The sequence below is a fragment of the Danio rerio genome, chromosome 12 (genome assembly GCF_049306965.1).
Source record: "Danio rerio strain Tuebingen ecotype United States chromosome 12, GRCz12tu, whole genome shotgun sequence".
In the NCBI taxonomy this organism is placed as follows: domain Eukaryota; kingdom Metazoa; phylum Chordata; class Actinopteri; order Cypriniformes; family Danionidae; genus Danio; species Danio rerio.
In genome coordinates, this window is record NC_133187.1 from 51062400 (window position 1) to 51075000 (window position 12601).

At 36.8% G+C, this 12601-nt stretch overlaps 1 protein-coding gene and 1 long non-coding RNA gene across 13 annotated transcripts in view; one reads left to right on the top strand and one right to left on the bottom strand.

The window, feature by feature from the left end:
* Positions 1-12601, bottom strand: part of ctbp2l (C-terminal binding protein 2, like) — a 68572-nt gene that overhangs the window by 32859 nt on the left and 23112 nt on the right. For 4 of the 11 annotated variants that reach the window (XM_073918988.1, XM_073918990.1, XM_073918987.1 and 1 more), the window contains exon 3: positions 1642-1666. The exons of the other annotated variants lie outside the window; for them this stretch is intronic. The gene's annotated coding sequence lies outside the window, so the exon portion shown is untranslated. The remainder of the gene's footprint in view (positions 1-1641; positions 1667-12601) is intronic. 11 annotated transcript variants of the gene reach the window in all.
* The window catches only part of LOC141376898 (uncharacterized), a 47525-nt gene continuing 36496 nt past the window's right edge, over positions 1573-12601 (top strand). The window contains exon 1 of one of the 2 annotated variants that reach the window (XR_012388282.1): positions 1573-1812. This is a non-coding gene — a long non-coding RNA (uncharacterized lncRNA). The remainder of the gene's footprint in view (positions 1813-12601) is intronic. The other variant, XR_012388284.1, reaches the window with a different exon arrangement.

Sequence of the window (12601 nt, forward strand, 5' to 3'; positions counted from 1 at the left end):
GTAAATAGCGCTAAATAAATAAACATGAATTGAATTGAATTATTTGATGCATATTTATTTTTTAGTGCTTTTACAATGTACACTGCAAAAAAAGGCTTTTCTTACTTTTTGTTTTAAATCAAAATATCTAAAATTTCTGAAATCAAGAAGCATTTTCTAGAGTTTTCCATTTCACAGAGAAGTTTCAATGAATTAAATTAGATTTATTTGTATGATGCATGCATAAGTTGTTTATCCACATCTAACCAATCAGATGTGGCCTTTATTAATGTCATCCACCCCTCTCCAACAGGTTGTTTGTCAAAATATCGAAAAGTTGTGGATGCAAGCCATTCATTTGATGCACCTTTCTTTTTGTAGAGGTTTTACAATGCACACTGCAAACCAAAAGGTCTTGTTTTAGTCAAAATATCAAAAGAAAAATTTTAATCAAGAAGCATTTAACAAGTTAAAAACATTGTTTTGTTTTCAGAAAAAATGAGTCAAAAGGTGAGTTTTTCCATAAAACAAGCATAATCATCTGCCTGAGTGGAGCATTTGTATAAGTTTAATAATCTTGCCGTAGGTTTGAAATAAGACTACTGCACTTCTCACACTGGCAGATTCATTTCCTTGTAAAGAAAAACTCACCTAATTTTGACTAATTTCTGAAAATAAATCCATTTTTTACTTGTTTAGAAAGTTATTATTGATTTAATATATATTTTAAATCCATTTATATGCATATATATAGACTAAAAACTAGTCCAAATCTCCAAGACAGAAATGCATTTTTGTTGTGTCAAAGCAGCTTAAAGGGACAGTTCACCTAAAAATAAACTCACTATTTAACCACCCATAAGCGGATTCTCTCTTCTGTTGAACACAAAAAGGTTGTTTTGAAGTATGTCATAATCCTGTTACCATTGACTTCGATATGGCTACAAGTGTTCAGCATTTTTCAAAATATCTTCTCAAACTCAAACAGGTTTGTGAAAAGGGAATGGTGAAATTTCAGCATGGATATCGCAGTGTGATCGTTCACTATAGTGAGGATCTGCAATGTTGACTTTGTATTATATGTCATCATTTGCATGTGTTTTCGATGCCTGTGACTGTAGAACGATTTTAAAAGCATTCGGGCACAATGGATTGCACAACTTGTGACTTTAGCAACTATTAATTCTATAATTTTTATCATTCACATTGTATACTTGAATACAGATAGACTTAAAAAACAATACAAATGTCAATGCAATCTTGTTCTTGATTGTACGTATAGATTGTTTATGTTGACTGCAGAATCCCCCTTATCAATCTAACATTATAGATCGTTTCCAGATAGAGATATTGAGTCATCTGTTGAATTTGTATTCATATCGCAATATACATCGCAAAATATCGTAAATATCGCACAGCCCTAGTTTCAGGTGAACTATCCCTTTAACACTGATAAATAGAGAATAAAATATAAATAATATTACAACGTTTTGTGGAGCATTCCAGCAATTCAAGCAAGCAGGAGAGCAGTGTGGTGTAGTTCTAGTTAAATGCACACTGATGCTCTTCAGTTTAGTGTAAACGTCACAGCATGTGACACAGAATAAACCAGCAACACACACATACTGACTACAGCCACAAGAGATGTAAGGAAATCTTTACCCGATGGAGGGGCAACAGAAGGCGTCTACGCACGTCCGTATGGAGGTTTCCAAAGAGTTGAAAAGCCCCAAAACTCCCCGTACAGCACGCAGGGACAGATGAGCGATTGTGAACGCCGGGATGGATGAAGAAAGAGGAGAGGACGGTTGTGAGGAGGGGGAAAATAAGCAGGTGCTTGATTTCACTTCTCATGTTTCTCTGCATGTAGGTGTGTGTGTGTGTGCGCGTGCGTGTGTGTGTGTGTGTGTGTGAGACACTTCACCTGGGGTTTTTTGCACTAGTAGTGTGTAGGTTCAAACAGAATACACTGTAAAAATAAGCATAAATGAGCACTTTCACATATTTTGTGCTTCATGTTTTTAGATATTTATTATGTATTTCTGCTTCCGAACTGCATTATGGGATCTTGGGATCATTATGGGAACTTTTAACCTGTAAAAGTTGTAATAAGTGTGTTTTCTGCGCATGTGTAATAGTGTGCAGTGCTATATTGTGTGTGCTGGTGTTGTAAATTACACCACAGACACCTCGTAATAAACTGCAGGACATTTTCTATTATTTTACAGACTTGTTTATCTCTAGATATAATTACTGATACATTATAAACGACTAAAATGTCAATAAAAGTCACTTTGTTAAACTGTGGAGTTGAATTTTCAGCATCAGAAGTGAACAGAGCGGAGATCAACATCTAATAATGCACTTCACACCTGCAAATAAACACTAAATACAGTGTAATTGTGATGTAAAAGGACACTAATATACAACTTCTGCATTAGGGCTGCACAAACATATCGAAAAATTATCTTTATTGCAGCAATATTATTGTAACATCCACATCACAGAGAAGTGCACTTTAGATGTACAACAGAGCCAAGCATTTGTCTGCTGCATGCAAAGGGTGTTTATCCAAATCTGACCAATCAGACGAGGCCTTTACTATTTACTATCTGAAATAAACTCAAGTGCTGAGAGACGAGAGAAGAAAATGACAACAGACTATAAAAATGGGAATTTCTGCTGAGGTATACTATTCATTCGTGGTGTTTTTAAGTCTTAATGATAGAAACAAAATTGAAGGATAATAAGAGACTGAGCAAAGGGAGATGCTTCTATGTTAATAATAATAATAATAATAATAATAATAATAATAATAATAAATAAATAATAATAATAATTAACAACAACAACACAACAACAACAACAATAATAATAATAATAATTAACAATAATAATAATAATAATAATAAATAATAATAATAATAAATAACAACAACAACAATAATAAATAATAATAATAATAATTAACAACAACAACAACAACAACAACAATAATAATAATAATAATAATAATAATAATAATAATTAACAACAACAATAATAAATAATAATAATAATAATAATAATAATAATAATTAACAACAACAATAATAATAATAATAATAATATTAATAATAATAATAATTCTTTACATTTATATAGCGCTTTTCTGGACACTCAAAGCACTTTAGAAATTAAGGGAATCTGCTCATCCAGGACCCAGTGTGCTGCGCCACCTGGATGACGTGACGGCAGCCATACTGCAACAGAGCGCACACCACACACCAGCTGATTGGTGGAGAGGAGACAGAGTGATGAAGCTGATTATGATATGAGGATGGTTTGGAGGCCATGATGGACAGAGTGGGCAAATTTGGCCAGGATTAAACCCCTACTCTTTTTCCAAGGAGATCCTGGGTTTATAACGACCACAGAGAGTCGGGACTTCGGTTTAACGTCTCATCCGAAAGACGGCGCTCACTGAGCAGTATAGAGTCCCCTTCACTATACTGGGGTGTTGAGCGCTCCCTGCTGGTCTCTCTAACACCACTTCCAACAGAAACCTAGCTTTCCCATGTGGTCTCCCATCCAGCTACTGACCGGGCTCAGCCCTGCTCAGCTTCAGTGGGCGACCATGTGAGAGTAGCTGCCGACATCACAATCACAAGTTCCTTGATGTAAACTGATCTCGCAGTCATCGCTTTTCTATTATTATAAATCGAGGATGTCGGACATATTTAGTTGGAATGTAGTGTTATGTTTAAATTACACTGGAAAAAATCTAATGTTGACTCAACTTAAAAATTATAAGGCAACTTGCTGCACAGCTTTTTTTGTGTTGACTCAACTCTTCACCCAAGAGCTGTAGTAGACTCGGTTATAGTTGAGGCAACTCAAACAAGCCATGCACACTGCAAAAATGCTGTTTTACTTAGAGTTTTAGTCTCGTTTCTAGTCCAAATATCTAAATATTTTTAAATTAGAAAGCATTAATAGGCAAGCAAAAATATTGAGCCTTTAGGCTCAATCGTCAGACTCAATCCTGTTGGTCCTCAATCTGGCAACCTTTGCTTGCATTTGTTTAGATACAGGAATGCAATACCTGGTACAACCACTGGGTGTCAAACTAACACACTGCACCTTTAAGGAAAACTCTCTCAATTTTGACTCATTATTTCTGATAACAACACAATATTTGTTGCTTGTCTAGAAAATGATTTCAGAGTATTTGGATATTTGGACTAGAAACATGACTAAAACTCTAACTAAGAAACATTTTTTGCAGTTGCCTTAATATTTAGAGTTGAGTCAATGTGTGTAACTTAGTGTCCCTTTACAATACAACTAGGCTACATATTAACCTGCGCACTAAACGGCCTCTAGTGTGGACTTCACCATCTAGTTTACGAGCAGCTGCTGCAACCCTACCCTGATCTCCGGCACACATTTTTTAGCTTCACTTGAGGTCATGCTATCATGTGACTGTCAGGTAATCGCTGAATTATTCAGGCCTGGAAACATAAGCAAGTCAGACAGAAGAAGAATAGGCCAACACAACAGGTTAGTAACACAAACTCATCAAGTAAACACACGTTACACACTCAAACAGGACGAGATGCTCATTCTGTCATCACTATTTGCCTTCAGGACAATATTGTTCATCTCTGGTGTGAAGGATCTTCCCAATCACTGTCATCATTCAGACACAAAATAATTCATTCATTCATTTTTCTTCAGCTTAGCTGCTTATTCATCAGAGGTCACCACAGTGGAATGAACCACCAACCATTCTAGCATGTGTTTTACGCAGTGGATGCACTTTCAGCTGCAACCCAGTACTGGGAAACACCCATACACACTTATTCACACACACACTCATACACTATGGCCAATGTAGTTGATCAGTTCCCCTATAGCGCGTGTGTTTGGACTGTGGGGGAAACCGGAGCACCCGGAGGAAACCCATGAGAACATGCAAACTCCACAGTCTATATATATGTAATTAGCATATATTGCCATATATCACGTCTGCTAAATCTAATGCAAATGTAAATAATTAGGGGGGATGATATGATAAAATTGGAAAAGCAGCAGGACAACACACTGGCAGAGGGCTAATGCTAATCCAGCGTGGTTTATCCTTCCCTACTGTCCTGCTATGAGGGATTAGTCCAATCAAAACAACTTAATTCCACTGTTGCTGATGACGAACACTCGCACATGTCATTACATTACGACATCTCTCAATATCTCAGTATGCTCATGTACAATCTAATGCATCATTATAGCATGAATAGGAGGCTGGTGGCCATATTTAGATCAGTGTGTTGGGATTCAGTCAGACGGTGTTAATCCTCACACACACACTGATCTGACAGAACCTGTTAATGCTGAACACAACACATGTATAATTAATGATTCACTTCAATCTTATGCTCGGCATGGAGAGTTTAGACGTTTATTAGGCTATGCTGTAAAATATATATTGACAAAATGTCAAGACAACTAATATTTTATGTGCTTATTTTACTAATATTAATAATAATAATAATAATAATAATAATAATAATAACTATTATTATTATTATTAATATTATTATTTTAGCTTACATTTATATAGCGATTTTCTGGACACTGCGCTTTACACATTGGGGGGAATCTCCTCATCCTCCTCATAAGTCAATTAGGTTTCAAGTAATTTTTTTTAAGTTATACACAGTTTAACTTTACATTTTCAGTAGTTTGATGTATGTTGAGATGGTTAGAAGTTAATTTGATTAAGGCAGCAAGAATTTTTACTGTGCATTTATGATATTATTTTAATATTTAATCTGTTTCTAGATGAAGTCATGCTGTGAAATTTTATTTATTCATTCATTCATTTTCTTTTCGGCTTAGACCCTTTATTAATCAGGATTTGCCACAGTGGAATGAACCGCCAACTTATCCAGCATATGTTTTACGCAGCGGATGCCCTTCCAGCTGCAACCCAGTACTGTGAAACACCCATACACACTCATTCACACACATACTCACACAGTGTAGTTGATCAGTTCCCCTATAGCGCATGTGTTTGGACTGTGGGGGAAACTGGAGCACCCGGAGGAAACCCACACCAACAGAGGGAGAACATGCAAACTCCACACACAAAACACCAACTGACCCAGCCAGGACTCAAACCAGCGACCTTCTTGCTTTGACGCGACTGCACTACCCACTGCTGTAAAATTTTGGTTATTTTCTCTGTAATTCTTGACATCAGATTAAAACCCCTAAAATGATTAAAAACCTAAATTTAAAAAAAATTAATGAAAAAAATATGTTAATTCATATTTTTTAGAATCAGAACGAGAATGTTGAATTAATCATATTTAATAAGCTTTAGGAAAATTACATGAACAACAATAAAATCACAGAAAACCTCCCTCAGAACTACACTGATGATAAACATCTGATCTCACAAGAGAAAATGTACTGTTTATGAATTTAATTTGACAAATGTACACAAATTAAGCAAATATAAAACAGATATGAATTGAACTGAGGGTTTGGCGTGCAATATTAGCGTTTTAACTTTACTGTTGTACATTTTTTGTAACTATTAGTTAATTTTTTGTACATTTTGTAACTATTATTGTTTTACAATAATAAAAAAATGTTTTTTTTAGTACAATTTTTGTTGTTTTAATTTATTTGTTTTAAGTTAGGATTACTTCCTTATTGTAAAAGCAGTGTAAATGCATTTGTGCCAAACCTGAGATGCATTAAATAAGCAAAATAAATAACTGAATATTATTTTAACTGTATTTAATGAGAAAAAAATTAACTTAAAGACCAAATAGTGTCATTTATTTATTCTAAAATGTAATGCATCTAAAAATCCACAAATACCCTCTTCCCCCTGAAAAAATATATTTTAGAATTTCCTTAAAATGTCTAAATACCTCAAATAATATACTTAAATATTTAAAACCAAAACTTTCTTAAGAATAATCCAAAAATATCACAGCTAAAAGATCAACAAAATCATCCTTGAACTTCCAAAGATTGCCTCAAACATTAAGCAATTTTATATTTTAAAATACACCAAAGAAAGACCTCAAAATATTCAAAAAAATATCCTAAAAGATGCCGCAAAAATCCCACTTATACCAGAAATCAATCACTCAGATCAGCCTAGCACCCGTCTAAATACCCGAAATCGAAGAAACATTTTATCCCAATTATATAGTAATGGCTTTACGGTGGTGCAGTGGGTGGCATGATCACCTCACAGCATAAAGGTTGCTGGTTCGAGTCTCGGCTGGGTCAGTTGGTGTTTCTGTGTGGAGTTTGCGTGTTCTCCCCGTGCTGGTGTGGGTTTCCTCCGGGTGCTTCGGTTTCCCCCACAGTCCAAACACATGCACTATAGGGGAACTGATCAACTAAATTGACCATATGAGTGTGTGTGAATGAGTGTGTATGGGTGTTTCCCAGTACTGGGTTGCAGCTGGAAGGGCATCAGCTGCATAAAACATATGCTGGATAAGTTGGGGGTTCATTCCACTGTGCAAATCCCTGATTAATAAAGGGACTAAGCCGAAAAGAAAATGAATGCATGAATGCATGAAATACTAATATACTGAAAACTAAAAGCTGTCCTAAAATTACAAAAATTCTTAAAATCCCAAATATTGTCACAAATGTTAAACAAAAACAATAAAGAGCTCAAAATATCTTAAAATGATCCCAAAAGACAAATAAACTAAATAAATAAAATCAAAGCTAAAAAAATATTTTTGTCTCCCCAGAAATCAACCACCCAGATTACCCTAGCAACCATCTAACAACCCCTTGGCGACGGCCCACAGCAATACATTAAATAAATCAATATTATTTGAAATTAAAATATTAAAATTTAAAAAATAAACTTGAAGATCAAATACTGACACTCCCCCCATCCCCCACCAGCCCCCCAACCCCCCGCCCCAACACACACACACACACACACGTATATACAGTATATACACACACAGGCTGAAATGTAATGTTTAAAAATCGCCAAATATCCCCTCAAAATTGGGAAAAGTAGATATAAATATATGCTTAAAATGTCTAAATACACAAAATTGAAGAAAACTTTAAATCCTAAAATAATATACTGAAAACCAAAAGCTGTCCTAAGAACAAAATAATAAATAAACAATAATCCTCCTGAATATTTCCACCAACATTACTCAAAAAAGACCTCAAAATATCTTAAAAATATCCCAAAACATATAAAAAAAATAAATAAATAAATAAACTGAAGCTAAATAATGGGAAAATGAAATCTCTCTGCTGTCATTTTTCTCACCAGAAATCAACCACCCAAAATACTGAGATCCACAAGCTGTCTTAAAAATAACGCAAAGATATCGAGACTAAAAAAAAACAACAACAAAAGCCTCCGCAAACACGCCGATTCAGCAATCAACTACAGTTACCCTGAACATCCACAGCGATGACACCAGCAGGTGTATAAAGCAGCCTCACACCAGCGCTGGGCTTTCCTTCAGCACACAGTGAACACATGCTGTAGATATGCACATCTGCAAATCAACATCTGCACTCACAGCAGATCAGAATGAAGGAGCAGATGGAGGAGCAGACGGAGCTGAAGGCCTGCAGGAGCTCAGCTCTTCTCTGAGAAACACAGACTCTGGCTTCCCTGCAGCGCTGCAGATCGTTCCCTGCAGATCCTCTGATTAAACTCATGTCTGTGGTGCACAATGATCTCCAGCAGAGGGTTTCAGCAGGAGGAGTGTCATTATTTTAAGCCCTTATTCCAGTATACATTACAATCAAAACAAAGCATAGCGATGTTGTTAGCTCACACTGTGCTGAACAGTTCATCTGTGCATACCATTAAGAACAGAACAATAGTTTGCTCCTGTAACCCTTAATTTAGATCTGAAAATGCACTTCCTGTTTGAGTTAAATTCTCTGATTAGGTCTGCCTGAGGTGGTGGGTGTGGTTAACACACTTAACCACGCCCCTTGTCAGTCGAGACCTCAAGCAGAAATGGTCAACATTATGAAGCTGCAGACCCAGCCGCACCTCAGACCTGCACTTCCAGACAATCGCTTTCTCAGACAGTGCCACCTGCTGTTTGAAAGATCGACTAACATGAATTCAGCTGCTTATAAATTGTAACTTAAACTAATTTTCTACTATAAAATATTATACGCTATGATTGAAAACATTATTATGTAAAAGATTAACTAGATTTTGATTTAGGCGAGGCAGTGACGCAGTAGGTAGTGCTATCGCCTCACAGCTTGAAGGTCACTGGGTCGAACCTCGGCTCAGTTGGCGTTTCTGTGTGGAGTTTGCATGTTCTCCCTGCCTTCGCGTGGGTTTCCTCCGGGTGCTCTGGTTTCCCCCACAGTCCAAACACATGCGCTACAGGTGAATTGGGTAGGCTAAATTGTCCATAGTGTATGAGTGTGTGTGTAAGTGTGGTTTATTCATAAACTAATTTCGAGAGGATCACATGCTTATAATCAACACGGCTGGCTCCTTGTTAGCTCCGTAATCAGCCCTATTAGATGATTACGGAAGCATTATAAATAACCTGAGTTTTTCCCTCCAGTTATATTCGTCTTGAAGCTCCCCCCCTTTTCACCCCTACATCCTCCCACTTTTTCTGATCGGGCGACACGGTGGCCCAGTGGCTAGCACTGTTGCCTCACAGCAAGAACACCGCCAGTCCAACCCATCGGGCCGGTTGGTGTTTCTGTGTGGAGTTTGCATGTTCTCCCCGTGTTCGCGTGGGTTTTCCCCGGGTTCCCCGGTTTCCTCCCTCCGTCCAAAAACATAAACCATAGCCAATCGACTAAAACAAATTATCACCCAATACATCCTGAGTTTACACTTCTCACAGTGACAAGCAGGGGAGTTCTCGAGACCTACCAGAACTCGAATTCCCCTCTCGCCCTTCTAACGGGAAGGAGCCCCTTGGCTCGAGGTTATTACGAGCTCAGGGCTCTCTCCCGGGACAGCATGCTAAATACGCTTTATTGATTATCAGCTAAGTGTGAATTCTTGAAATATGTGTGTGGTTTCCCAGAGATGGGTTGCTGCTGGAAGGGCATCCGCTGCGTAAAAACTTGCTGGATAAGTTGGTGGTTCATTCCGCGGTGGCGACCCCGAATTAATAAATGGAATAGCCGACAAGAAAAAGAATGAATGATAGATTTTGATTTAATGCATTCATTCTGTTGCAGTTTTGTTCATTGTCTTTGTAAATAGATATTGTTTAGTTACTTCAATATTTTCAGACATTGAATGTATTTATCACTGTTTCGTATTGAGTTGAGGGAATGAATATTATCTTCATATACAATAAATTTTTTCACATACAATAAATGATGGTACTCTGTGTAATGTTCTCAGTTCTCAAGCTTTATTTTTGTGTACTTTTTAAAGAGGTCCTACAACTCATCAAGCTGTAAACAATGGAGAAAATAATAATTGGATAAATAAATAACGTTCTATGTAGAAAACAACATGAAATAAAATAAACACTTTACTTTCTTGTTGGGGAGATTTTTCATTTCTCAAGCAAAACAACAGTGGAAATATCTGCAGCATTTGGTGACTGTATTACCCCCTTTTTAAATTGTAATATCAATCTGAGAAAATAAAAAATACACAAGTCACAAGCAAATAAGTATTGCTTTAACCTCATATTGTAAGTTCTATGAAGATTAACTGATATTTGGATTTTCAAAAAACTTATTTGTAATTATTAAGCTCTGGGGCTATTTGGGGTAATTCCGCCTGAATTTGGCCTTCCGATTTAAAAAGCTTCCCATACCCACATGCAGAGATGTGAAAACAATTATTGTATATATTGTCTGTGTTATAATAAACACACAAAAAAGACGTTTTTTTTTCTTTCTTTCATTTTTTTTATAAACTGAAGTTTGGAAATGTGTAACTCAGGCCTTGAGTGCTTCAGCACCCTGGAAACTATTTTATTTCTTTCCAGCAGGTGTCAGCCAGGGGCAGACTGGGACTAAACTTCAGCCCTGGCACTGTAGCCACACCAGCCCACATTACCACACTGACACAGCCCCACCAAAGGACACACACATTCACTACTTATATTGGTGTACAGATGGTGAAATTATATAAGCAGTATCTTATTTAAGAGATATTTAAACATTTAATGTATGTGACTGGAACAAAAGCAGCCCATTTATATATGCAATCATGTCATTCGTTTTCTTTTTGGCTTAGTCCCTTTATTAATCTGGGAATCAGCAACTTATCCAGCATGTTTTACACAGCGGATGCCCTCAAAGCTGCAACCCATTATACTGGGTTACCCAATTCACAATTGGCCTACCCAATTCACCTATAGCATGTGTTTGGACTTGTGAAGGAAACCAGAAGGAAATCCACGCGAACATGCAAACTCCACACAGAAACACCAACTGACCCAGATGAGGCTTAAACCAGCGACTTTCTTGCTCTGAGGCGACAGCACTACCTACTGCGCCATCACATTGACCCCTTTCGAGACTAGTTCAGTAAATTTGATGTATTTGGCAATGTCTGACTTGACTGCCTTTCCCTTTTTTTTTTGCACTTACTCTGTTTGACATTCTTGCCAGATTTTGATTACACCTGAGTAGCCTCAGATTGGGTCTCGAAACCAGTCGGTTGTTGCCAATTGGGCCATTGCTTAACATTTACTATTATTCTTACTATTATTACCATCATCATCATAATATTCACATCTCGCACAAGATAAAAGCTGCCTACATTTACAAAACAATACATATGAAAAAATAAATCAATAAAATAGGTGACCGGCCCACATTTAAAAAATGGTTCGGCCCTTATGGCGTTTGCCAGATTTGCCAGATGGCCAGTCCGCCCCTGGTGTCAGCAAACATAGAATAAATGATGTTTTTATTCATAATAATTTATGTGAGAGTTATTCTATTCCAACTGCAAGCAGGAAAAATGCCTTTTTTTATTTCCGCCTACCTATTTTTGAAGTCTCCCCATACCCTCATACAGTACAATAAATGCAATATCTCAGTGTCATTTTACAGAAAACCCTTTGAAAATACAAACAGAACTGCTGAAAGTGCTAAATATTATTATATATACTGTCTGTCCTATGATGAACCACCTCAACACAAACCGCTTTTAGTTTTTTTTGTTGTAAAGCCTGATTTAGAACGTGTATAACTCAGGCTCTGTATGCTCCATCAAACTGCTGATGGTTTTGATTGCTACCAGCATTTGTCAGGAGACACTAGAGAAAAGAATTTTGTTTTTATCATGTAGTATGCAATTATTATGTTAGTTCAACCGAAGGGTGGGAAATCACAACTTTTTTGCGTCTGATCTGTGACTTTTGGACCGCTCTCTTCCCGTTCGTCATGCAACATCTCATGCAGTGGATCCTGATTATTGGGAATGAGAGCTTTAATTTGAAGTATTACTGGCCAATGTGTGTCTAATATTAGCGATGTGACAAATATGCCTACTGAACAATGTACAAAATCAGGGGGGGTCGAGATGTTATACATCGAGTGTAAATTAAGTGTAAATAACTTCGTTACAGTACAACAAATATCAAAGTGACGTGCATCAGTT